At 39.3% G+C, this 27989-nt stretch overlaps 1 pseudogene; it reads right to left on the reverse strand.

Moving 5' to 3' along the window:
* Window positions 1-21900: 21900 nt before the first annotated feature.
* On the reverse strand, window positions 21901-23102 carry LOC132504175 (importin subunit alpha-8-like; annotated as a pseudogene).
* Window positions 23103-27989: the final 4887 nt, after the last annotated feature.

Raw genomic sequence — 27989 nt, forward strand, 5'->3', positions numbered from 1 at the left:
AACATCAAAGACCCTTCACAGCTTTTGACAACAGGGCATAGATTCTCAATTCCCGATATTCTTGAATTTGGTTGTGAAAACGTCTATTGAATCCTAACTACTATAACTAGTATTGTATCATACGTTTAAAAAATAGAGTACACATAAATTGCTTTCTTTTTTCCCATTTAAAATTTATCATTTAAATTTAAAATATTTACTAAAGAGGCACATTTAAACATTAAGGTTCAGGACACAACTGTTTTAAAAGTTGTAACAGAGGAGCTTCAAGATGGCAAAAGAGTAAGACGTGGAGATCACCTTCCTCCCCACAGATACATCAGAAATACATCTACACGTGAAACAACTCCTACAGAACACCTACTGAATGCTGGCAGAAGACCTCAGACCTCCCAAAAGGCAAGAAACCCCCCACGTACCTGGGTAGGGCAAAAGAATAAAGAATAAACAGAGACAAAAGGATAGGGACGGGACCTGCACCAGTGGGAGGGAGCTGTGAAGGAGGAAAGGTTTCAACACACTTGGAAGCCACTTCGCGGGCGGAGACTGCGGGTGGCGGAGGGGGAAAGCTTCGGAGCCGCGGAGGAGAGCACAGCAACAGGGGTGCGGGGGGCAAAGAGGAGAGATTCCCGCACAGAGGGTCGGTGCTGACCGGCACTCACCAGCCCGAGAGGCTTGTCTGCTCCCCCGCCGGGGCGGGCGGGGCTGGGAGCTGAGGTTCGGGCTTCGGTCGGAGCGCAGGGAGAGGACTGGGGTTGGCGGCGTGGACAGAGCCTGCAGGGGGTTAGTGCGCCACGGCTAGCCGGGAGGGAGTCTGGGAAAAGCCTGGAGCTGGCGAAGAGGCAAGAGACTTTTTCTTCCCTCTTTGTTTCCTGGTGCGGGAGGAGAGGGGATTCAGAGCGCTGCTTAAAGGAGCTCCCGAGACGGGCGCGAGCCGCGGCTAAAAGCGCGGACCCCAGAGACGGGCATGAGACACTAAGGCTGCTGCTGCCGCCACCAAGAAGCCTGTCTGCGAGCACAGGTCACTCTCCACACCTCCCCTCCCGGAGCCTGTGCAGCCCGCCACTGCCAGGGTCCCGGGATCCAGGGACAACTTACCCGGGAGACCTCACGGTGCGCTTCAGGCTGGTGCAACGTCACGCTGGCCTGCGCCTCACGCTGGTGCAACGTCACGCCGGCCTCTGCCGCCGCAGGCCCGCCCCGCACTCCGTGCTCCTCCCTCCTCCCCCCAGCCTGAGTGAGCCAGAGCCCCCGAATCAGCGGCTCCTTTAACCCCGTCCTGTCTGAGCAAAGAACAGACTCCCTCAGGCGACCTACACGCAGAGGCGGGGCCAATTCCAAAGCTGAGCCCCGGGAGCTGTGCGAACAAAGAAGAGAAAGGGAAATCTCTCCCAGCAGCTTCAGGAGCAGCGGATTAAATCTCCACAATCAACTTGATGTACCTGCATCTGTGGAATACTTGAATAGACAACGAATCATCCCAAATTGAGGAGGTGGACTTTGGGAGCAACATAGATTATTTTTTCCCTTTTCCTCTTTTTGTGAGTGTGTGTGTGTATGCTTCTCTGTGACATTTTGTCTGTATAGCTTTGCTTTCACCATTTGTCCTAGGGTTCTTCCGTCCGTTTTTTTTTAAATTACTTATTTTTTTAAATTCTTAATAATTATTTTTTTTATTTTAATAACTTCATCTTATTTTACTTTATTTTATTTTATCTTATTCTTCCTTTATTTCTTTTTTTCCTCCCTTTTATTCTGAGCCGTGTGGAGGACAGGCTTCTGGTGCTCCAGCCAGGCATCAGAGCTGAGCCTCTGAGGTGGGAGAGCCAAGTTCAGGACATTGGTCCACAAGAGACCTCCCAGCTCCACATAATATCAAACGACGACAATCTCCCAGAGATCTCCATCTCAATGCCAGGACACAGCTCCACTCAACGACCAGCAAGCTACAGTGTTGGACAGCCTATGCCAAACAACTAGCAAGACAGGACCACAACCCCACCCATTAGCAGAGAGGCTGCCTAAGCCACAGACACCCCCAAAACACACCACCAGACATGGACCTGCCCACAAGAAAGACAAGATCCAGCCTCAACCACCAGAACACAGGCATTAGTCCCCTCCACCAGGAAGCCTACACAACCCACTGAACCAACCTTAGCCACTGGGGACAGAAACCAAAAACAACAGGAACTACCAACCTGCAGCCTACGAAAAGGAGACCCCAAACACAGTAAGTTAAGCAAAATGAGAAGACAGAGAAACACACAGCAGATGAAGGAACAAGGTAAAACCCACCAGACCTAACAAATGAAGAGAAAATAGGCAGTCTACTGAAAAAGATTTCAGAATAATGATAGTAAAGATGATCCAAAATCTTAGAAACAGAACGTTGAAAACGCAAGAAACATTTAACAAAGACCTAGAAGAACTAAATAGCAAACAAACAGTGATGAGCAACACAATAAATGAAACTAAAAATTCTCCAGAAGGAATCAATAGCAGAATAACTGAGGCAGAAGAACGGATAAGTGACCTGTAAGATAAAATAGTGGAAATAACTACCGCAGAGCAGAATAAAGAAAAAAGAATGAAAACAATTGAGGACAGTCTCAGAGACCTCTAGGACAACATTAAATGCACCAACATTTGATTTATAGGGGTCCCAGAAGAAGAAGAGAAAAAGAAAGGGACTGAGAAAATATTTGAGGAGATTATAGTTGAAAATTTCCCTAACGTGGGAAAGGAAATAGTTAATCAAGTCCAGGAAGCACAGAGAGTCCCATACAGGACAAAGCCAAGACACATATTAATCAAACTATGAAAAATTAAATACAAAGAATAAATATTAAAAGCAGCAAGGGAAAAACAACAAATAACACATAAGGGAATCCCATAAAGTTAACAGCTGATCTTTCAGCTGAAACTCTGCAAGCCAGAAGGGAGTGGCAGGACATATTTGAAGTGATGAAGGAGAAAAACCTACAACCAAAATTACTCTACCCAGCAAGGATCTCATTCAGATTTGATGGAGAAATTAAAAACTTTACAGACAAGCAACAGCTAAGACAATTCAGCACCACCAAACCAGCTTTACAACAAATGCTAAAGGAATTTCTCTACGCAAGAAACACAAGAGAATGAAAAGACCTACAATAACAAACCCAAAACAATTAAGAAAATGGGAATAGGAACATATATATTGATAATTACCTTAAATGTAAATGGATTAAATGCTCCAACCAAAAGACTGGCTGAATGGATACAAAAACAATACCCGTACATATGCTGTCTACATGAGACCCACTTCAGACCTAGGGACACATAAAGACTGAAAGTGAGGGGATGGAAAAAGATATTCCATGCAAATAGAAATGAAAAGAAAGCTGGAGTAGCAATTCTCATATCAGACAAAATAGACTTTAAAACAAAGACTATTACAAGAGACAAAGAAGGACACTACATAATGATCAAGGGATCAATCCAAGAAGAAGATATAACAATTGTAAATATTTATGCACCCAACATAGGAGCACCTCAATACATAAGGCAAATACTAACAGCCATAAAAGTGGAAATCAACAATAACACAATCATAGCAGGGGACTTTAACACCCCAATTTCACGAATGGACAGATCATCCAAAATGAAAATAAATAAGGAAACACAAGCTTTAAATGATATATTAAACAAGATGGACTTATTGATACTTATAGGACATTCCATTCATAAACAACAGAATACGCATTCTTCTCAAGTGCTCATGGAACATTCTCCAGGACAGATCACATCCTGGGTCACAAATCACGTCCCGGTAAAATTAAGAAAATTGAAATCGTATCAAGTGTCTTTTCCGACCACAACACTATGAGACTAGATATCAATTACAGGAAATAATCTGTAAAAAATACAAACACATGGAGGCTAAACAACACATTACTTAATAACCAAGAGATCACTGAAGAAATCAAAGAGGAAATCAAATATTACCTGGAAACAAATGACAGTGAAAACACAATGACCCAAAACCTATGGGATGCAGCAAAAGCAGTTCGAAGAGGGAAGTTTATAGCAATACGATCCTACCTTAAGAAACAAGAAACATCTCAAATAAACAACCTAACCTTACACCTAAAGCAGTTAGAGAAAGAAGAAAAAACCCCAAAGTTAGCAGAAGAAAAGAAATCATAAAGATCAGATCAGAAATAAATGAAAAAGAAATGAAGGAAATGATAGCAAAGATCAATAAAACTAAAAGCTGGTTCTTTGAGAAGATAAACAAAATTGATAAACCATTAGCCAGACTCATCAAGAAAAAAAGGGAGAAGACTCAAATCAATAGAATTAGAAATGAAAAAGGAGAAGTAACAACTGACACTGCAGAAGTACAAAGGATCATGAGAGATTACTACAAACAACTCTAGCCAAGAAAATGGAAAACCTGGAAGAAATGGACAAATTCTTAGATATGCACAACCTTCCAAGTCTGAACCAGGAAAAAATAGAAAATATGAACAGACCACCATAAGCACTGAAATTGAAACTGTGATTATAATCTTCCAAAAAACAAAAGCCCAAGACCAGATGGCTTCACAGGCAAATTCTATCAAACATTTAGAGAAGAGCTAAGACCTATCCTTCTCAAATTCTTCCAAAATATAGGAGAGGGAGGAACACTCCCAAACTCATTCTACGAGGCCACCATCACCTTGATACCAAAACCAGACAAGGATGTCACAAAGAAAGAAAACTACAGGCCAATATCACTGATGAACATAGATGCAAAAATCCTCAAAAAAATACTAGCAAACAGAATCCAATAGCATGTTAAAAGGATCATACACCATGATCAAGTGTGGTTTATCCCAGGAATGCAAGGATTCTTCAATATATGCAATCAATCAATGTGATACACCATATTAATAAATTGAAGGAGAAAAACCATATGATCATCTCAATAGATGCAGAGAGAGCTTTCGACAAAATTCAACACCAACTCATGATAAAACCCCTGCAGAAAGTAGGCATAGAGGGAACTTTCCTCAACATAATAAAGGCCATATATGACAAACCCACAGCCACATCGTCCTCAATGGTGAAAAACTGAAACATTTCCACTAAGATCAGGAACAAGACAAGGTTGCCCACTCTCACCAGTATTATTCAACATAGTTTTGGAAGTTTGAGCCACAGCAATCAGAGAGGAAAAAGAAATAAAAGGAATCCAAATGGGAAAAGAAGAAGTAAAGCTGTCACTGTTTGCTGATGACATGATACTATACATAGAGAATCCAATAGATGCTACCAGAAAACTACTAGAGCTAATCAATGAATTTGGTAAAGTAGCAGGATATAAAATTATTGCACAGAAATCTCTTGCATCCCTATACACTAATGATGAAAAATTTGAAAGTGAAGTTAAGAAAACAATCCCATTTACCACTGTGACAAAAAGAATAAAATATCTATGAATAAACCTACCTAAGGAGACAAAAGACCTGTATGCAGAAAATTATAAGACACTGATGAAAGAAATTAAAGATGATACAAATAGATGGAGAGATATACCATGTTCTTGGATTGGAAGAATTAACATTGTGAAAATGACTATACTACCCAAAGCAATCTACAGATTCAGTGCAGTCCCTATCAAACTACCAATCACATTTTTCACAGAATTAGAACAAAAAATTTTACAATTTGTATGGAAACTCAAAAGAGCCCGAATACCCAAAGCAATCTTGAGCAAGTAAAATGGAGCTGGAGGAATCAGGCTCCCTGACTTCAGCCTATACTACAAAGCTACAGTAATCAAGACAGTATGGTACTGGCATGAAACCGAAATATAGATCAATGGAACAGGATAGAAAGCCCAGAGATAAACCCATGCACATATGGTCACCTTATCTTTGATAAAGGAGGCAAGAATATACAGTGAATAAAAGCCTCTTCAATAAGTGGTGCTGGGAAAACTGGACAGCTACATGTAAAAGAATGAAATTAGAACACTCCCTAACACCATACACAAAAGTAAACTCAAAATGGATTAAAGACCTAAATGTAAGGCCAGACACCATCAAACTTTAGAAGAAACCATAGGCAGAACACTCTATGACATAAATCACAACAGGATCCTTTTTGACTCACCTCCTAGAGAAATGGAAATAAAAACAAAAATAAACAAATGGGACCCAATGAAACTTAAGAGCTTTTTCACAGCAAAGGAAACCATAAACAAGACGAAAAGACAACCCTCAGAATGCGAGAAAATATTTGCAAATGAAGCAACTGACAAAGCATTAATCTCCAAAATTTACAAGCAGCTCATGCAGCTCAATATTGAAAAAACAAACAACGCAATCCAAAAATGGGCAGAAGACCTAAACAGACATTTCTCCAAAGAAGATATACAGATTGCCAACAAACACATGAAACAATGCTCAACATCATTAATCATTAGAGAAATGCAAATCAAAACTACAATGAGATATCATCTCACACCGGTCAAAATGGCCATCACCAAAAAATCTACAAACAATAAATGCTGCAGAAGGTGTGGAGAAAAGGGAACTCTCTTGCACTGTTGGTGGGAATGTAAGTTGATACAGCCACTATGGAGAACAATATGGACATTCCTTAAAAAACTAAAAATAGAACTACCATACGACACAGCAATACCACTACTGGGCATATACCCTGAGAAAACCATAATTCAAAAAGAGTCATGTACCAAAATGTTCATTGCAGCTCTAGTTACAATAGCCAGGACATGGAAGCAACCTAAGTGTCCTTCAACAGATGAATGGATAAAGAAGATGTGGCACATATATACAATGGAATATTACTCAGCCATAAAAAGGAACAAAACTGAGTTATTTGTAGTGAGGTGGATGGACATAGAGACTGTCATACAGAGTGAAGTAAGTCAGAAAGAGAAAAACAAATACCATATGCTAACACATATATATGGAATCTAAAAACAAATAGTCATGAGGAACCTAGGGGCAAGACAGGAATAATGATGCAGACGTACTAGAGAATGGACTTGAGGATACGGGGAGGGGGAAGGATAAGCTGGGACGAAGTGAGAGAGTGGCATGGACATATATACACTACCAAATGTAAAATAGATAGCTAGTGGGAAGCAGCCGCATAGCACAGGGAGATCAACTCAGTGCTTTGTGACCACCTAGAGGGGTGGGATAGGGAGGGTGGGAGGGAGGGAGATGCAAGAGGGAAGAGATACGGGGACATATGTATATCTATAACTGATTCACTTTGTTATAAAGCAGAAACTAACACACGATTGTAAAGCAATTATACTCCAATAAAGATGTTAAAAAAAATGTTGTAACAATGAGGTAAAGCATTGACTTCAGCTAAGCACAGGCAGTTATATTGATTTTTTTCATTCTCATCTTGGTTAACACCTCGGTTTTTCTTCATGAATACTTCTGCCACATTACTTTAAATTTTGGCAGAAATGTTGATTAGATTATCTTTCTCAAATTTATGTCATCAGCTTAATGATTCAAGAACTAAAAGCTAATCCATAATGATGCCATGCTGAAGGAATTAATTACCTATTGTTTGTTAGAAATTGTTCCTTATGCCAAATGTAAATCTAGAATAATTCTTTTATTCCTGGCCTTTCTGTGACCTGCCTGGTCAGCTTTCTCTTTTCAGTATGGTAACTCTAATATTATTCAAATAAAAGGATAAATTAGAATCTGAACCTGAATTTCAATTATGATGGAAAAGGAATAGTTAAGAGTCCAGTACAAATTATTTAGGAGCTCATCACAAATTGTTTTGTTCTCAATGTTATTAAACTTCATCTCTCTAGGGGAGACACTACTGTTGAGCCCAATTAGTGTCGTGTTTCTAAAACGAGGCTTTTAGGAGTAAACAAGTCAATAAGAACTTGTACACCTGTTTCTGTTGTAGAACCACTTGGAGATGTAACAGTGAGGTTTAGCAGGTGCCTCTGAAAATAGAATTGGGGTGGGGATGGTGGATGATACCGTATGTGGGTGGAACTTAACACATAAAGTGACATCTGCTGCCATGACCACCCTGCTTGTTTGTATGAGACTGAGAACTAACTAGACTATTTATCTTTTCCACTTTGAATAATCATCAGAGCTTTGGTCCTGGAGATGTTACACTAGCATTTACAGTGAAGTATACACCTGAAATGGAACCAAGGCAGAAAACTAAAAGTCTGGGCAGTTGGTGTCACTAGTTCTTTTTTTGTTCTTTTTTAAAACTAGGATCCTTTTTCTTGATCAGATCTTGGGAATAAAAATGTTCAATTCAATCAATATGTAGATTGGTTAGGGAAAACATATATACATACACACATTTCTCCCCTCCCTGATGATAATGTCTCCAGCAAACTCAGGGATAAATGGCACACCTAGGACTTGTCTACCTGTATCTTCAGATGCCCTGTGGGATAGCTCTTAAGCCGAATTATATTAGTCCCACCTTGATCTCTCCAAGGCCTCAACGGACTGTGTGGTGGCATGAAAATGATGATATTTTAACTCACATGGATGCTAATACCATGGAAACATGTATGTACACAGGTGACAAAGCAATGAACAAGTGAGACAAATCACAGAGTTTTTTGGTAATCTATACTCTGTTGACTATAAAGCTTTTATCTCATGAATTAATATACACTTTCATTTTCCTTTACTTTTTTCTCCCTTTATTTTTATTTCTAATTAAATTTTCTTATTTTGGTACTGTCATCTAGTAGTAAAATACATAGTGTATAAAATTTTATTTTTAACCTAAAATGGAGCATTTAGCACTTGCTGCTTTTTAATACTTTAGTGAAAAAACACAACATATTGAAGTTATCAAGCAATGCTTGATTGCTGCAGTGCAAGAGAAATAGGGGAGTTCTGATGTTGAGATGCCTCAACACCAGTTCTGGAGAAATGCCTCTCTCAGCTGTGCATGACAGTCAATAAATTCCCAAGTAGGAAAAGGAAACATTTAATTCAGAGAGAAACTAACTACCATCGTTTTTATGTATTGTGTTTGGTTGAGCAATAGGATAGCAGTGACATATAAATATGACTATTTTAAGTGGTGAAGCAGCTCGTCATACTTGATGGGATTTCACAGTGACATTTGTGGACTCTGAAACAACTGGTGACAGGATGGCCCTTTGCTAAGGGCATGTGCTAATTATATATTCTCAAGAGGCAAGGACAACCAAAACATCATGCCCAATACTGAATAAATCATTGTTACGCCCTCTACTATCAATTTTGAAACTACTTTTTGTTGCCGTTGTAGAGAAACTGTCTAAAGGCTAAGACTGGTTAGAGGTAGTTTCATAATGGAAAATTGATCATGTTCTTGCAAAGAAAGTAACTCTCTTAATAAATATATTACTTTTTGAGTACAAGGCCTGTTGCTTTTTTTTTCATGAAACATTCTTGGTGAGATGTTCTTCCCATCATCCTTTTCTGGTTGTCTTTTCCTCTTCTTTTTTTAAAATGAGGTCTCAAATTAAATATCACCCAGAGAGATTAGATCCCCTCCTCACTGCCATGTTCTATGTTCTAACAGAGTACTCTGTTTTTTTTCCTTGCTGTATTACTTGCAATTACAAATTATTTTACTAATCATAAATTAATGACCCCCACACACTGAAGCGCAAGGAGAACAAGAACCATCTCTGTTTTGTCCTTTCTTCTCCCCAGACCCTTGGGAGTTGCCTGAAAACCTATCAGGTGTTCAATACATATTTACTGAAAAACTAAATGAATGAAATACTTTCAGAATAGTTTTCTATTTTAAAACTGATTACTTTGTAAAGCAGTTTAGTAGTTTGGTTCTTAATTTGTTAATCTAGCTATTTCTATAACTAACTACTATACTCAGCATAAGATTTCGTTTTTTTCCAAACGATGCTGTATCTCTTGTTCTCTGTTGAGTACTCTTTATCAGGACTCTACTGCTACCTGATGGTGATACAATGAAATACAGGCAAAAGTTCTGGGTAGGGGGGCTTGGCCCACAATAATCTCTCTAGAGAATTTACCAATTCTGCTTCAATGAATCAGCAAGGCATTACAGCACATCTAAATCTATGCATTTTAGTTAACTGAATACAACATGTGAACTTTTAGAGAGATTTACTAAGTCACTGCTGTTGATATTAATGATTTGATCCACATATGATTAAGGTAAAGCTTACAAATTAAATGTATGAAAAAAGACATCCTGTATTTTGTTTTATGATTTTATAAATAGAAATAAGCTCCTGCAGTAGAAATCAACAGGTTTTGGGGAAGAAATTATTATTATTTTTTCTACCATGAACAATAATATAGCAACTATTTCCCCAAATGTGGAGTCCATTAAAAGCCTTCCAAAGAGATATCTGTGTCATTCATTTTTGTAACCAATCCAAACCTCATATAGTACATTTCACATAGTAGGCACCTAACAATGACAACAAAAATCGTTGAATAAATGCTCAAGGCCAGTTGACAGAACTGATTTCCTTCTTAGTTTATACATATTGTATTAGGCAGGCAACTGCTCCATGTGCCCAATTCACTAAGAAGTTTAAAGTACTATGTTTAAGCAAGGTAAAATAAAACCAGTTGTCAGGCAAGTCAAGTTTTTTTTTTTTTTCCTCTCCTTTTAATCATCCCATAGGAAAGATTTAGAATAATGAAAGCAGTAACAATTGTTTTTTTCAATGCACAGTGTGGTAATTCTGTGAACAAAATTGAAATCCGACATTGTTGACTTTTAAGATTACTGGTAGTCAGAGGGGAAAAGACAATATGTAACATGTCTCCCTACCTGACTTATGCTTCTAGTTCCTGTAAAATGTCAAATTGAAGGTGACAAGGAGAAATCTTTCTACTTCAAAATGTAACAAGAAAAGTCTCAGCCATGTGGCCCACAAAGATGTGCAGGACATCATTTTTACTGACAGCAAAACAGACTTTTTTCCCACAGAGGCAAATCCAAACAAACCTCTTGCATTTTTATTATATTTACTTTCAAAAAGTCAAACTTACTGTTAATATCCTTTTGGGATATAGCCGTTATTCTGTATTAACATATATATGAGATATTTGCCTAGATATAGGAACCCATCTAACACTGATTTAATAGACTGTGAGGAAACAGTAGTTCTACTACTTTGGCAAATAATTTTTTTTCAAGGTGGTTTAGAATATATTCTTCCTAACATATATTGTTTATTATGTATCCCCACTCCCCCAAAAGAATAAAAGGATCACTTGGTATGTGTTAAGCTTTGTATAAATGTGTGGCAAAATATAATGTAATATGATGAAGTTCCTGCCTTTAAGAAGCTAACTTTCTGTTTAAAGAGAAATGCCATCACAAGGCCCGTAATACATTCTTTTTTAAAAAAATAGATTTATTTATTTGTTTGTTAATTTATTTTTGGCTGTGTTGGATCTTTGTTGCTGCGTGCGGGCTTTCTCTAGTTGCAGCGAGTGAGAGCTGCTACTCTTTGTTGTGGTGTGCCGGCTTCTCATTGCGGTGGCTTCTCTTGTTGAGGAGCATGGGCTCTAGAGCACAGGCTCAATGAGGAATACATTCTTAAACAGGAGCATATGTGAGCACTGGGGAAGGGTACTAACATCCATGGTGTGTGAAGGAAAGCTTCCCGCAGGAAGAGATGCTAGATTTACAGAGTGATCATGAGCTTTGCCGGCATAGCAACTCCCTAAATAAATTATGCCTTAGGAATCTTTTCATTATTTTATAATTATTGATTGTTTATTGATTGATCAACTGTATTCTGACAACCTAATTGGCTATATTATAAACTAGCAGGAAATTTGAACACCTTTGTTGTACAACAGATTTGAGGGGTTGGCTTTTGTTTGTTTTGTTTTGAAAAAGATCTATTTCGCTATTGAAAAAAAAGGCCAGCCATCTAGTTAACAAGATACTTTAAGCTAATCTGACTTTTATTTGTTCGATTTCCATATTGAATCTGACATTTTGGAGAGTATATGTATATATTCCCTCTTTCAAATAAGCTAGACCTTTTCCAAAGAATGGTTTGCATAATAAGATAGATAAATGATTTCTAGATCACAAAATCTAGTCTTACATCTAACTTATGGGATGGGGAAGTACAAGCACACAATGTATCAATTCCTACTATACAATTAGATGTAGAAGCAATGACTCTCATATTGGCTTCCCTTCCCCATTATGACACCTGCCAAACCCTAGCAAACTGAATATGAGTGATCTCACTTTTAGCAGGTTCAGGTGGGATGAAGACTCGTACCTGTTTCCATCAAAGCCATAAGAGTTTTAGTTCTTCCCCTCTCCTAAGTCCCCCGGCTTAGGGGAATAACTGTATATGGCCTTCAGTCTCTCACGGGCACAGAGAGGCCCTGGACTCACCTTCAATCATCTTTCCTCAGAAAGCAGCTGAGGCAGGAGTGCAGCAGGAGGGACGTGTGAATGGGCACAGAGTGCAGCTCTGTCCAGTGAGTAACCTGGTGGCTGCTTGCACCTCAGCCAGCGACATTCTAATATATTTACTGCTTCAAAATCCACATATTGGATGGGGGGACGGTAACGTCATCATTCTGGACACCGTGTATTTCACCTCTAGGAGCCCCTCGACTCAACAGTCACAGCCAAAGACACAGTGCTTTCCTCTAGGACCCTGGGGTTTGCTCCCCTTTGCTATCCTGAGTTTGGGAAGCGCACAGGAGCATATGAACTTGAAACATCTGCTGTCTCATTAGCATGATAATATTTCCTAAAGCCATGCCTGGTTTCAATTTGAGGGCTGGGGAATTTTCCAGAGTGGTCAGGTTTACTGCAAGAATTTATCTGGATTTGGGGGGATTTAATTTTTCCTCGGCCAGTGGGTTGCCTTCATCAGGGCTGTAAGCAATCCGAAGCCCTAAAAGCTGGAATACTAGTCAGTAGCCAGTCATGGATGATTTTATATGGGAATTTGCCTGCTTCTGGAAAATCTTCCTGAGACAGTCAAAGTCACCTTATAGCCCCAGGATTCACTTCAAAAAAATCTGAGACATTTTACTCTAAGGGGCGAATAGATCCAAGGTTGGCTGACAGACAGCAGGAGGGGCTGAGCAATGGTGTATCTGGTGCCAATTCTTCTGTGAAAGGCATTAAGTCCCTCACTCTCTCATCTCTCAATGGAACGAACCGAAGTTCTAATAATGTGCCTGTTTACTGCCCATAGTGGCTACAAGTTTCTATCAGTTCTCAACGCAGTGTTGGTACTCATCTGTTTAATTTTTTTTTTTTTCTGAAATGAGTTAGTACTTTACCTCCTTGTATCAGTTCCGAGAGTACTAGCTGAATGTTAGTACTGTTGTTAGAGCAGTTAAACCTGAGGCTGCCTGAACGATTGGTGAGAAACTACTCTCCCCTCAAAGGGAGTCAGCAACAAGTCAGGCAGTTGTCTTGGAAACTACTTCTTCGTAGGTATCCATTAACAGGAGGACAGTTTGTTACCTGACTGACGATACATTTTAACAACTTTCACGGACTTCCCTCAAATTATGTTAATTAACCCATGAGGTTCTTGCCCGTCCTCTTCCAGAAGTCCACGCTCCTCTCGGCATCCCACCCTCGTCACCAAAACTGTTAAAAACTATGAAGGGACAGAGATTCTAGTCTACCTGCAGACGAACACACGACGCTGCTGCAGTTCCATGAAAGTCCGCAGGAGACAAGACACTCCTGGGTCAGAGACAGAGGACTTTATTACTCACACCAACAGTCGCACCAAAGTATTAGTGCCAGTTCTCCGATTCCCCGAGGGTGGCAGGAAGAGGGCCAGGTGACACCTACACACACAGCAGGGTGTGTTACAGAAAAAGAACCCTGAACCGTTTCTAATGGACATTAAGCCTGACTGCCCTTTGCTCCAGAAGAAGACTACTGTTATTTATTTTACTGGTCAGTAAGCATGGCCACATTTTGCTTCAGGAAAAGACACTACCTTGATGTCCCAAGACTGTCTCATTCCTATCAGTTCAGTACGGTACTGAGCAATGCCTTCTCCTCAATAATGCTACCATGTATCCCCATATTCCTCATTTAAGGCAAACTGTCATGCCTCAAATTCTCTATAAAGGTTGGAGTTTCAGTTGGTCATACTCTCTACCATAGGCCCTCATCTCTTGAGACAACAAATTGTAAGGTGATCTGGTTTCAAAATATCTGCCTTACATGATAGTGACTATTAGCAAATGTTATCAGATCCTCTCCGTCTCAAAAAAATGTAAAATTAAAAATACAAAGAAAGTTTTAGTCAACTGGTAGAAGAAAAAGAAGGAATAAAATACAAAAATACAAATTGTGGCCTTTCTTGTATATTCTTAGCTCTGTCCCAGCTTTTCCATTTAAATACTTCACGTTCTTCTCTTTTACATTTAGAACCATTCAGTTCTTACTCAGTTCCCAATCCCAACACTTTTTTAGCAATATTTGATCAGAAACACCAAAGGTGTTTCTAGCTTCTTCTAGAAGGCAGTTGAGAGGCCATTAGTATTGTATCAGTCTTGTGGTATTATGCACAACCAAAGCATTTTGTCACAATATTTCTTCCGAAACCGTAGTTTTCTCTCAAATAGGAATTTTGGAGTATAAAGTGTTCTCTATTCAATTATTCATAAATATATATTCAGTTTTGAAATTTTAATGAGATTGTATCATATAGTTTATATTTTAATGCAAAAATAAAATGGGAACGTTTGCCAGGAGTACTTCAAAAGAAGTAAACTCAATGTACTGAGTAGAATGAGAAAAATATTCCCCCATCTGTTTCATACCTTTATAATAAGGTAGAAATGAATAAGACTGGATAGCAGACCTTGGGAAATATATTGAGGCTGAGATTATCTTAGAAAGATGTATTTGAACTCTGAGTGGAAACTACAATCTGGTGGGATTTCTCCCCTGAGAGAAATGTGTGTTAGCACTGTTACAAAATAGCTTATGGGAAAAACTGAATAGTAAGAAAATCATTTATTTAAATGTTGCCTAGGCTACTTATGTGTTTCAACTGTCTTAACAATTGAATACCAGACATGAAGAAGACAGGAAAAATGTCCCTTTGACTTGGGCGTGTGGGCAGAAAGGAGAAAGGAATAGCACTATTGTCTTACCTCTAATCTCATTCCCCCAAATTTTACCATGTATGCAGGCATATCCTCTTGGACGGAGCCTGGCCATTTGGGGGTATGATTTTATTACTTGCCTAATCCTAGTGAAGAATACAGGTTACATTAAAAAAAAAAATACTGGCTCTGTAGATTATTTACAGCAGCTGCCAACCTCTCGACTCAAGGCTAAACTCTGTGTTACTGTGAGAAGTGGATGTTAAGGTGGGAACAGTTATACCAGAGATTTATTGGGGAAACACCTGTGAAAGGTGAACAGTAAGGATGGACAGTCAAGGGAAACCTCAGACTACCGCTCCTTGAAAAGTAAGAGGGAAGGAAGCGTCGGTTAGAAAGCTTCAGACCACAGCACAGCTCCTGGACAGTCTCCGCCAGGCCTCTTGGGAGCAACCTGAGCAAAGTTTCCCGATGAAAAAGTCCAATGTTGGGAAGGAGTGTCTCCCACCAATCCCCCTGCCATGATCCATTACTGGCTGGGAAGAGGCCAGGCTCCAACTTTAACTGGAGACCATCAGTCAGCTATGCTCCCAGAAGCGGGTTCTTTGAATGAGATTTGAGTGGAGAACCTTCGTGGCCACCGCAACCTACGTCAAGAGCTTTCTCCACCCTGCCCTGCTTATTATATTAGAATTAAGCCTCCATTGTGTGATGTTCTGCCCCTCTCTGCCTCTTGATTTCTTGGGATGCCTTTTCTTTGCTATATCTACAGTGAAACAATATGAATCTTAGTCCCTAATCAACTTCCCTATTAGCTACAAAAATCACTCATATGAAGCACTTTGGGATTTTATAAACTTTACACAGAGCATTTTTTAATGGTCATGAAGAAAGTTTGCTTTTTATAGCAATGTTTATGGGACTTCTTCCTTCCGTAACTTTTTCCTACCTCCCCACTTTTAATCATCTCTCTCCAGGCTGGGACTCTATACTCTCCCACCTCAATTATCTAGAAAACTGTCTCCTCTCAATGGTACAAACCACAAAAGAACCGACAGATGCTCAAATTCAACCCAAAGCCATTATTAAATTATGCTTCTTAGCAAACACTTTTTTTCCTGAGAGGACCTCTGTCACAACTACTAATATAATATACTATCATTCTCAACCAGAGACATGTAACTTGAGAATTTTAATCATAGTAATCATTTTCACTCTGTAAATTGTGTTCAATAGCATGGCTAATTCAAACTCTTATTCAGAGTTTAGACAGTTTCAGGTCTGAGATGCACATGAAAGCAGAGATAAGTGCATTTTCTGTTGCTCATTTCAGCCTTGAAATACTTATTTTACTAATTAAACTCTAAGACCTGTTACTCTATTCCAAACAGCATACATCCTACTCCCTGATGTGGAATATCTGCTGCTGCTATTGCCATCTCAAACAAGTAACACACAAAAACTAATAACACAATTCAACAGTCCTGTCAGTGCATCAAGGAGGAGGGCAGTGGTCCTCTCTAGCCATCGGAGATTTGTAAAAACTAAGAGTCCTTGACGGCTCTCGGTTGCCTGGCAACCACCTTGCTATGGAAGGAGTGAACCTGTAGCATATTCATGTCTCAGTTGATCTTTGATACAGAAAATCTCTTTCCTGGATGAAGATTTAGAAATCCATAGTTTTTTTAATCTAAGTGAATTATGATATAAAGTCATGAAAAATAGAGCTTGTCACCTTTTCCTGTTGCTCTTCTTGGTAGACTGAGGGCTGTTATGTTCCTTCCCCTGGAAAGTCAAAATGAGCAGAGTTAGGATGAGACTGCCAGGCAGAGAAAGAGGAAGTCACATGTCCCTTAGCTGCTTCCTGTTTCCTAAACCATAGGTTCTTATTTTTAAGAGGGGAGAGGGGTCAAAGCGCTTGGTGGTGGAAGAGATCTCTCCAGTCCAGAAAGAAATAAGAACCCGGTAGTCAGAGTACTCCACTGTACTCTTAATATCTCAAAGGTAATAAAATAGGGAAGACCGAATATCCTGGAACATTTAATTTAATAATATACCAATCTTCCTCACCTTACAGTGAGGTTATGTCCCAATAACCCCATTCTAAGCTGAAAATATCATAAGTCAAAAATGCATTTAGGGCTTCCCTGGTGGCGCAGTGGTTGAGAGTCCGCCTGCCGATGCAGGGGATGCGGGTTTGTGCCCTGGTCCTGGAAGATCCCACATGCGGCGGAGCGGCTGCGCCAGTGAGCCATGGCCGCTGAGCCTGCGCGTCTGGAGCCTGTGCTCCGCAACGGGAGAGGCCACAGCAGTGAGAGGCCCGCGTAACGGAAAAAAAAAATTCATTTAATAAAGTTAACCCACCAAACATAATAGTTTAGCCTGGCCTACATGAAATGAGCTCAGTACACCTACATTAGCCTACAGTTACCTAACCCAAAGCCTGTTTTATAATGAAGTGTTGAATAGCTCACATAATGTATTGTATACTGTATGGAAAGTGAAAAGCAGAATGGTTGTCTGAGTACAGAATTGTTCAAGTGTCTCAGCTGTTTACCCTGGTGACTGCGCGGCTGACTGGGAGCTACCACTGCCCAGCAACAGGAGAGAGGATCGAACCGCATATCACTACCCTGGGAAAGGCTCAAAACTCAAATTTTGAAGTAGTTTCTACTGAATGTGTGTCACTTTCCCATCATCTTAAAGTCAAAAGAACTGTAGGCCAAACCACCATCCTAAGTCAAGGAATGTCTGTATTTAAACAATTAAAGGTCACAGTAGAAAATCCACAGTGTGTCCTAAAATGGTAACTATTACACAGGTAGCAATTTCTAGATTAATGTTGATGACTTACTCAAAATTCTTTGTTATTGTAAAAGCAACTTTTCTTCCTTCAGTGTCATTATTAACTCCTCACGTGAGCAAATTTACCATTTGCTTAAAAGAACATTCAATACAATGAACAATTCCCTTAAAATTGAGACCTAAATCAGAAATAGACTTGCTCACATAGTTAATATACATCAGTGCCTTCATCATTTCTACAGATTCACAGTTTTAAAATGGGAAATTGTTTTTAAAAACTTACTAAGAATGATTAAGAGTAAGTCGCGGGTACAGTATTATTTTCTACTTATGATAATAAAATATCTAATGTCACCATGGTTAAATAATATTTGGACATTTAGCAGATATCTGAATGTATTCATGCTGTTCTGAAGTAATCTTTTTCTAGATATATCTCCCCACTGGTCATGGGGTGAGTGCTGAAAAGGCCGTGGCTGAATACTGTTTATCTCCTGGATACATGGATTTATTTTCAGGCATCTGACTCGAAAGAGTGCAATTTATAAATGTCTACCTCACAGACTATTCTCTAATTTAGCAAATCAAACAGAAAATCTTAGTAAATTATCCACCTACTGAAATAAAATCACATATTCTAGATTATGAGCTCTCATCAGCTAAATATATTTCAAGTACCCTAAATCAGAGAGGAAATGTCCATTTCAGGCACTGGAGGAGTGGGCTTGAGGTGGGGACTGTATTTCAAGCAGCAGAAGTGGCGTGAACTGGTGAAGAGGGAGTGACGCTCAGGACTCAAAGTGCTGTATTTTGGGGAAAAGAAGCATGTCTAGACCACAATTTCAGACAACAAGCAACCTAAACTATCATGTGGTTCAACTGTCCACTTTGGAGGCAAGGACATCGAGGGAGTCTAGAATTAAGTAAGGAGCCCAAGGCCATGAGAGTTAGTTGTTGACAAAAAGGAATATGATTTCTTTGGAGACAGATTATATGTACAGGCTTTTCCATCATTCTATTTCTTGATCTGCAAATATTTTTCCCTTAAGTTAAGCATGTATTGCTTTTGTATTAAAAATTGTACTATTGACAATAAAAGTAGTTTTATTTGTTTTATATATTGAGAAGCTGAGGTGCAGGTTCAGGTATCATAAAATAACTGGTATTAACTAAAAAGAAATATTCATGATCCAGAGTTACTGCTTGGTGTTCCAGGTGAGAAAACATCAGAAAAAAATTAAATTATGGGAGTTTGGCAAAACATTAGTAACAAAGAAAAAAATTCATCACTACTTTTAACCTTTTTTTTTTTTTTTTGCTTTTAAAATTTTATTGAAGTATAGTTGATTTACAATGTTGTGTTAGTTTCTGGTGTACAGCAAAGTGATTCGGTTATACATGTGTATGTGTAACTACTTTTAATCTTTTTTTTTTCGATACACGGGCCTTTCACTGTTGTGGCCTCTCCCGTTGCGGAGCACAGGCTCCGGACGCACAGGCTCAGCGGCCATGGCTCACGGGCCCAGCCGCTCTGTGGCATGTGGGATCTTCCCGGACCAGGGCACGAACCGGCGTCCCCTGCATCGGCGGCAGGCAGACTCTCAACCACTGCGCCACCAGGGAAGCCCACTACTTCTAATCTTAATGAGCATATTTTGTCAATAAAATTTGAGGTACAGTAGTTACATAGAATTATACATAATATAATTACGCGTATATGTATATGCACAGTGAACATAATTTCAGGTAAACAGTGTAACAGTTGAACATAACAATTTGTTTATCTAAGCAATATCATAGATTTTGGTAAACACAACGTTAGAATCTGGCTAAGAAACCAATACATCAATAGAAGCTAAATATATCATAAAGCTTTATTCAAGAGTACTTGGATTGGAAGCAAACAGCAGTAGACTTTTACAAAAATCCATATGCACTCAAAGATAGGCTTGTTACTTCATCTTATCGCTGATGTTAATTAAGTGCCAATTACTCTGTTTATTCCCATTTAAACACAGATTTCATCAAATACTGATTTATGCCACCTGCAGCCTCAATCAGGCACCCTTCTGACTGATTCATAAGAAGTGAGCCAGGAACATAACAAAGGTTAAACATAACCAGCCTCACATAGAAAGGCCACAAGAAACAAATGTGTCCTTAGCTTTATTATTAAAATTAACATTAATGTTTAATCTATTTAACTGATGTCTAATTCATTGAAGTTAATCTAATAAAAGATGTAGCCATGGAAAAGTCTTTAATATACACATCAGAATGATGCAGTCAGTGACACCATCAGTGCTTAAGACTAGGGTCATTCTTAAATTACTCTGATGCTGTATTATTTGAAAGTAGTGATAATTCATGTACACTACTTCTCTCCAAGCACAATTATCTTCTCTCTGTGCACAATTTATCTAGGAGAAACTTAAAACATTTAGCCTAACACATTCTAATTATTAAGTTATTAAGGTATCAGAAAACAACCTGAAGAACAGATTAGATCTGTTTACATTATCTATATACTAATAAAAAGGTTCTCTATTTCACGGATGCTTCCATTATATCAAGAAATATTTACATGCTTTTAAAAAAAGCATTTGTTTGATAAAATATATTTCATTCTTTCTCCCCCAATTTCTTCAAGTCTCCAGAATCTCACTTAACAAGATTTCTCTCACTAACCAGATATAAAATAACACTTCCTTCCACCAAAAAGTATTGAATAAGTGTCTGTAGGTACGTTAATATCTTTAAATTATCACATGATACTCAGGGGCTTTACTGTAGTATCCTAAAGTTGTTCCAAGGCTTTTGAGAGGAAAACCTGCCATGAATGAAACAGGATGGCAATTCTGTAACTTCATAATTTATGTGAAAACCTGAGTTTGTCAGGTGTAACAAAAGTTATGACAAATGGTTCAGTTCAACCTGTGAGGAACTGCCAGGTACCACCTCTCTTGAGCTACACGTTTAAATCATTTTATCTTACGAAAGTAATGAGATGGACTTTGCTCTTTTATATTTTCTACCTGTTTCTGTTTTTTTCTTTTTTTTTTAAATAAGTCTCTACCTTGGCTCTGTCTCTTGGTTATGATTCCTCCCATAAACTAAAGGTGATGCATTTAAAACTTTCCTTTCCATTTCCTGGGAACTCCAGTGTGGGTTTTTCTTTCTAGGATTCCCCAGTTTGGGCAACTTCAGTGTGTGAAAACCTCAAGTTCATGCTTTTGCACAGCAGAAAATCACTGAAATTGTCATACTTTACAATGCCTCACTCAATTTGAGGTACAGGTCTTTTGGGTTTGGGGGCAAGGGCCTGTATGTGTGGAAGTGTGTAGTTACAGTGATATATATATTTTTGATAGATGGGGTGAAAGCTTCAACTTTATTAACATTCAGTTTAAAAAGCTTTACACCCATGATATAATAAGATACAGGAGTGCTGTTTCTTAAAGAAGTTACCTTTTGGGGTTCTTCTATGAAAAGACACAGGTTTCCTTCTCAGAAAGGTTTCTGCTGGGCTTCCCTGATGACGTAGTGGTTAAGAATCTGCCCGCCAATGCAGGCGACACGGGTTTGAGCCCTGGTCCGGGAAGATCCCACATGCTGCGGAGCAACTAAGCCCGTGCGCCACAACTACTGAGCCTGTGCTCTAGAGCCCGCGAGCCACAACTACTGAGCCCGTGTGCTACAACTACTGAAGCCCGTGCGCCCAGAGCCCGTGATCCACAATGAGAGAAGCCACCGCAATGAGAAGTCCGCGCAACACAGCGAAGAGCAGCCCCCGCTCGCCTCAACTAGAGAAAGCCCACACGCAGCAACGAAGGCCCAATGCAGCCAAAAATAAATAAATAAATTTTAAAAAATAAATAAAATTGTCGTGAAAACAAGAAAGAAAGAAAGCAAGCTTCTCTGCTATCTGGAGGGTGTAACAGATGGTGTCCAGGATGTCTTACACGGTGAGCAGATCCATCAGTGGCTCTAAGACCCCAGAGTGGACAGGCGGGATCAGCCAGTGCACAGTGCCCCTCGCTGTGAAGTTAGCCGTCACCCAGATAGCCTCCTTCTGGCCATTAAACTTTCCACTTTTCAGCAGAGCCGCCAAGGGAGCATCACGCCACAAGCAACCAGCTGCTGGAGGGGCTGGTAGGGTCCCGGCTGCCTCCTCTGGATGGAGGACATGGGCCCTATCCATGCTGCGGGGGCACGCTCAGCATGCCTGTGTCAATGCCACCTGGGTCTGTGGCCTGCTCCAGGGACGATGACCCCTCAGTGTGGAGAGAGGGGGTTAAGACATTGAGTTCTGAGCTGGACAAGAGCTGGACCAGACTGGGCGGACCCCTGCATCCATCACGAGGCTGATGCACTTGCTGCAGCCCTCGCTGAGGTAGGACAGGGCTCAGGACAGTCCGAGAGAACCTCGCTGTCCTGGAGGTGCAGGAGGTAGGAGAGGATGGGCCATATCTACTTGACTGCTTTTTCTGAGAGCAGGGGCTCCTGTTTCAGCACGGGTTGGCCAAGGTCCATGTGATGTTCCATAACATTGAGACTGGACTGGTTGATGACACCAGGGCCAGCAGGTGTGGGATGGCACTGCTCCAGATGATGTCTCAACTGTGGGCCGTCACCTGCTCTGTTACCAAGAGCACCCCCTGCCTGTTCACACACAGTTACGAGAGGAAGGCAAGAGCTCAGTCAAGGGCTGGATGCCCCCGCCCTTCCCCAGTGGCTGGCTAGGGTCTGCTCCCAAGTCCCTGAAGCAAAATGGGTCAGAGCCCAGGCTGCCTCTAGCTACGAACAGTGGTGATGTCTTCAGGAACTCCACCAGCCTGGGAATGAGCCCTGCTTCAACAATCAGTGTTAGAGGAGGGCTCTTTTCCTGGCCCCCTGGGCAGCCGAGAAATATAGGTCTGGATCTGAGGTATTCACAGCATTTATTATTCATGAAAGGTGAGGCTGGTCAATTTGGTCAGCTTTTCAGATGCTGGGTTGGGGAAAGGCTGGTGATGTTCCTTCTCTTTAAGGCCTGCCCATTCTTCTCCACCTTCCAGAGCCCTAGGCTGACTGCCATCCTCTGTTGCCCCCTTATAGATGCATCTTTGCCTGGGCCATAAATTCTCTCAGGCTCTCTTCTGGAGCTTCTGAAGTTGGCATATTGACTAGAAGAAGTAAACCACCTATCAGGGAGCCACTGTGACTAATGAGATAGAAAGAAAGCAATATTCAAAGCCCAAAGCCAACTTCCAATTCATAACTGAATAGAACACACAACTTGCTATCACCTACAATGTTATTTAACTTTCTTAGGTGTCAGTTCTTTCATCTGTAGATTAGTAGTGATAATACTTGACTTTTCTAAAATCCAAAGCTATTTTGAAAGAAGAAAATTATTAGTACATTAAAAAGTTTTTAAAATGTATAATTCTCATTAACATTCCTTAGGCAATGCAATGGTTTTTCATTATGATCCTGCCTTCTGTCAGCACAAGTTCTATGACCCAGATATGCTGGGGGTGAATCACCCTAGAAAAGAACAATGCGCACTTCTGGTGATATTTCTGAGCTTCTCAGAAGTCTGTAAGGTGCTGTGCTTAGGGACTCTATTTACACTTGCATTTATGTGTACACTTTCTCTCATTTCCCATAAAATAGTGACTAAGCACTTCTATTTATGGAGTAAAGTAATACATAAATCTAACAGATAGTATCAATTTTCAAGAAGATTATAATTTACATTGTGAGACTAGACTGGCAGTTATTACACAGCCAAGGATGTACTTCTAAATTAGTGCAACGGATACATTAAGAATTGCTCAGCTACTCCAGGTCAGCAATCACTCCTCCCTGTCTTCTCTAAGAACATCCATGTGTCATAATTCTAAAATAGCTATGATTATGCACCCTACTTGTTACTTGGACATCTGGTTAATATTAAGGGTATTTCAGAGCAAACAGAAGGAGCAAAAGGGAAAGAGTATGCACAGAAAAGTTTGTTAACAATTACAGCAGAAAAGTGGGCACTAGAGCTGAAGAAGGGAAGGAGAATGAATGATGGAAGAGAGTTTTAATTTGTTCTTATTTTTTTATGTTGGGTTCAAGCATGTTTAAAAGAAAAGGGACTATAAGTAGATAAACAACAAAGATGAATTACCATAGAATATAAAAAGGAAAGGGATGGGACCCTTTGTACCAGGAAGGGAAAGGAAACCAGTGGGTGAAAAGGAATGTTCATTTAGAGAATTGTTACAGGAAAGTGAGGTCACAATTGATGTGATTTGCAGCGAGGTGGAGAATATCTGAAAAGAGTACATTTGTTTTAAACCTATGCAAATGGAGAATGGGAGAGAGGCTGGTTAGAAAACATAGTAGGTCGTGTGGGAGAATAAAAGGCTAAACTGACTTTGCTGTCTATTTTTATAGAGGAACTGATTTGTATGATTCAGTAAAACTCAATAGCTATGGAAATATTGAGTAGTTGCATTCATTTAAGGATGATACATGTGGACATTAGGTCATGAGATTTGATATAGGCCATTAATTTAACCTTGGGAAGAAGGAATATGAAGATATAAGAGTCCCTACTGGCAGATGTGGAAGATCTCCAGTAGGGCAAGCCCTTTACAGAAGATTGGGCAGAGTCCTTGCAGACAGCAGTATCAAAGGCGGAGAAACCTGAATAGTGTAGTAGAAAAGCTACTAGGCACTGTAGATTTCAGACAATATTCTATCATGGTAATGAACACATTTTCCTATTGTGTGTAAGCGACATTTTTAATCACTTTTATGTATTCAAAGAATAGACTAAATCAATTATATGGAAAAAAATATGACAACTCTCAGTTGTGCTATGTATTTGATAAAAACTTCTTTGCAAATACTGCTTTAAAAATTAATTTAAAAATAGATCACAAAGGTTAAAAAACAAGCGGTTATCATATTAAACTAGAAATTAATCTAGTACCACTTTGTAAATTGTAGGCTTTTACACTGAAAATAAAACAAATAGTTTTAAGATTATTTTTAAAGCAATTTCATCACTGATATAAAGTCTTCTGTTTTATTGACATTTAACTTATCCTTTCAAACTGTAAAAATATTTACAAATTCAAAGTTAAAGACATTTACTCAGAATAGTCCTTTTCCAACATCATTTCAGGTTTTACAATGAGCCATGGAAAAACAGATCTTGCTTTGTCTCAAAGGGATTTTTCTGACATTAAAAAAAGCTGACATACTTTTATCAGACTCTGTGTCATTTTCCCAAAACAGCTGTTTTAAGAAATATCAACTGAGTTCACATAAATATTTTGCCTTCTAGCTTCGGAAAGTCCCAGGAAGATCTTTCTCTGTCAGTGTGCTTGACTGTGAAAACATGAACTGGTGCCAGTCTCCAAGGAAAAGAATCAGAGCTGGAATTCTCTGCCCAGCTCTGTGGTAGAGACAAACTACATTCAAGACGGACAGTAATACGATATTCAGTAGGCTAACAACATTTTGCCGTACACACACACAGTGCATCTATCACAACTTAGAGCAGAAATATCTACTGCAACGTTTCTAGATTCTGTTGGTGTCTGCCTTTGGGTATATGTTATCTCTCCACTAACTCTGGATTCTGGATTCTTGATGGTGTTCTACTGCCAAGAAGTTCACTCTCAAATTCCCAAGCCAACCAAAAGAGCAGGTTTCTAAAGCTCCTTAATATACAAAGGAAGCATGTACTTAACGTAAGAAATTAGTTTCTATTACAAAAACTAGAGAAGATGGTCCATGTCACTTAAGTACTCTCTTTCTGACTAATCAGTACAATACAGTCCAACATACCCAATTACTCCAACCAGATTTGTACAGTCTCAGCGGGGCCTTCACAAATACAAAATATTTTGATCTGGTCAGAAGCCAAAATGCAAAAAATGCAAAACAATTTGGGAAACGTGGTTCCAAGAATTCCAGAGGAAGCATTTCTCCAATTACAGAAAACAACTTCTTAAGCTCTTCTTGCTTATTCTTAAAGTGCCAGTAAATCCAACAGTGTTTAAGTCAGAAAATATATCCGCTTTTAATATCAGCAACATTACAAATGAAATATATCTCCTTTTTCCAAAGGAAATAGTGACCCCAATGTTCTCTGTTGGATTTTTTTGTTGTCAGCTAAATGTGCTAAGAAATCAGAGATAATTATAGTCAGTCTAAGGGTGAGTCAATTCACTGCAATTTTATTTAGCATTTATATTTTAAAATCTTTCAATTAGAATGCAAAATATCTATTTTATATGGCATTTATCAAGGAAATAAATACATAATGGACTAACTGACCTCTAATAATTTATCTTTTCTGATTATCTGATACTCAAGATTCTGAGTGTTTCTTCTTTCAGACCTGCATCTCCTTGCTGGGGAAGTAATTTAACACATTATACCCTAATTTATGTAATGTAATGTCAGAAAGCTTCACTGTCACCAAATCTATAAAATCTATAATGATAACTGCAGCAGAGCTGTTGAAGCATCCGTGGTAATTATTACTTTGTCAGAAAATTTTCTGCCAATTTTGATAGGTGAAAGGATTTGACTTTCATGGTGTTATTCTTGGTTTTAAGATGAAGATTTGCTTTATTGATAAAGACACACAGAAACATGTACATGAGTACTGAGTAAAATAAGATTTGGGGAATAGTTGCTGTATTAAAAAATAAAGACATTTATTTTGATCATGTTGTGACTGCCCTTAAAATTTGAGCCAATCTGAGTGAAACAAACTTTCAGGCGATGTTGGGAGCCCACGTGACAGACATCAGTGACACTCACTTAAAAGGAGGGAGGCATCTTAACTGAAGGCTTCTGCAGTATTATCTGCAGAGGTTGGAAGGCGTATGTTTAAAAAGTTTTATTCCCTCAAAGTAACCGTTTTTGGAATTATTATTCCAGAGAAGCAGGCAATGGGTTGCCTTTTATGCCTACGTAGCATAAATTGCACCAATCCTGACTTCAGCTACCTTACAAATGTCGCTGAAATCTGCTTTCAGATACCTCTTATCAGTTCATCATTGCTTAAAATAGGGTGTGATAGTCCCAATTTGATACAGAGTTACTTTTCTCCAGGTTTTGAAATACATATTGTACAATTATATATTTCTGTATGTATATACCGACATATTGACATCAAAGTCTATATTGTTTTGATAAGTATTTCAACTACAATTTTGTCATACAGAAACTATTTTCTCCAGTTTACACCCGTGGGCATGTTTGGGGTCTGTGCATTTCATAATTGGGAGCCACTGGGCTAGGGCATTAGAGTCTAATGGTTAACATCTTGTTTCTACATACAAAGAGATGAAGGATCATGGAAACACTGGCTACCATATTTATGTCATTAACTGTTATAAAACCATTGAGATACACTTAGTTTTTCAAAAGGAAAATGGTAAGAATTATTTTTGTTTAACCTTACACATTTAAAATCTTGACTCTCTAAATATATTAAATATTAGTCCTCTACCAAGTTTCCTGCTAACAAGTTCTCTAACAAGTTTCCTGTTGGTCTCTGGATTGCTACACAAAGTCCTACTCCTATTATCAATGTTCATTTATCTCACGTGTATAGAGGATCACCTAAGTGTCAAAAAACTGTGTGAGAAAATGTGAAATAAAATGTTGGGCAAAGCAGCCCCAGTCCTTGCTCTCAGGGAACAAATGTTTGTCATCCTTTGTTCTCCTTGCTTACGCTTGCCTTTCTTTCACCATATAGGCAGGTAAATGACCTCCTTCTTCCCTGACCCGCTCCACACAGAAGGCATCTTGGGAATTGAAAAGTCAGAGAGTTTGGTGTGAATTCTTTTGGAGGATGGATTTATGAAAGTTCCTACACACTGAACCACTGCTCCCTACGGAATCTCAGACCTTTTATCTGCCTCTGGAAGTCACACCCTTTTACCAGCCCAGTTTCCATTGCTCCATCCACTTCAACAGGTTTGGCTGTATATGGCTTGGCTCCAAAAATGAACAAACTCTGAGGAATTTACCAGGAGGTGTCCTAGC

This window comes from Lagenorhynchus albirostris, chromosome 14 (assembly GCF_949774975.1).
Source record: "Lagenorhynchus albirostris chromosome 14, mLagAlb1.1, whole genome shotgun sequence".
Taxonomy (NCBI): Eukaryota; Metazoa; Chordata; class Mammalia; order Artiodactyla; family Delphinidae; genus Lagenorhynchus; species Lagenorhynchus albirostris.